Here is a 334-nt window from a genome sequence, read left to right on the forward strand (position 1 = left end):
CAACAAAAGTTTCACTGAAAAGCACTTAGGTCCACTGGATTCTGATATATCCCATTTTGTTTCAGTTTTTAAAAAGTGCCAGTCACTACCCATCAAGTCAATTTTGCTTAAACACTACATAGTTCATGATCCCCAGTTAGAAACTTTGGAAACAGTCTGGAAAATGAAGTTATCTATCTAGTTATGTAATCTTAGATATGTAGAATCAAGAAGTCTTATTAAAATACTAGAGGCCCGGTGCACAAAATTCGTGCATGGGGGGACGGGGGTGGGGTGGGTCCCCTCAGCCCAGCCTGCACCCTCTCCAATCCGGAACCCCTCGGGGGATGTCCGA

At 43.7% G+C, this 334-nt stretch overlaps 1 protein-coding gene across 1 annotated transcript in view; it reads right to left on the minus strand.

The window, feature by feature from the left end:
• LOC102248978 (chromosome unknown open reading frame, human C21orf91) overlaps positions 1 to 334 on the minus strand; it is a 23,132-nt gene that overhangs the window by 2,598 nt on the left and 20,200 nt on the right. The gene's annotated exons all lie outside the window — the stretch shown is intronic.

The sequence above is a fragment of the Myotis brandtii genome, unplaced genomic scaffold (genome assembly GCF_000412655.1).
Source record: "Myotis brandtii unplaced genomic scaffold, ASM41265v1 scaffold52, whole genome shotgun sequence".
Taxonomy (NCBI): domain Eukaryota; kingdom Metazoa; phylum Chordata; class Mammalia; order Chiroptera; family Vespertilionidae; genus Myotis; species Myotis brandtii.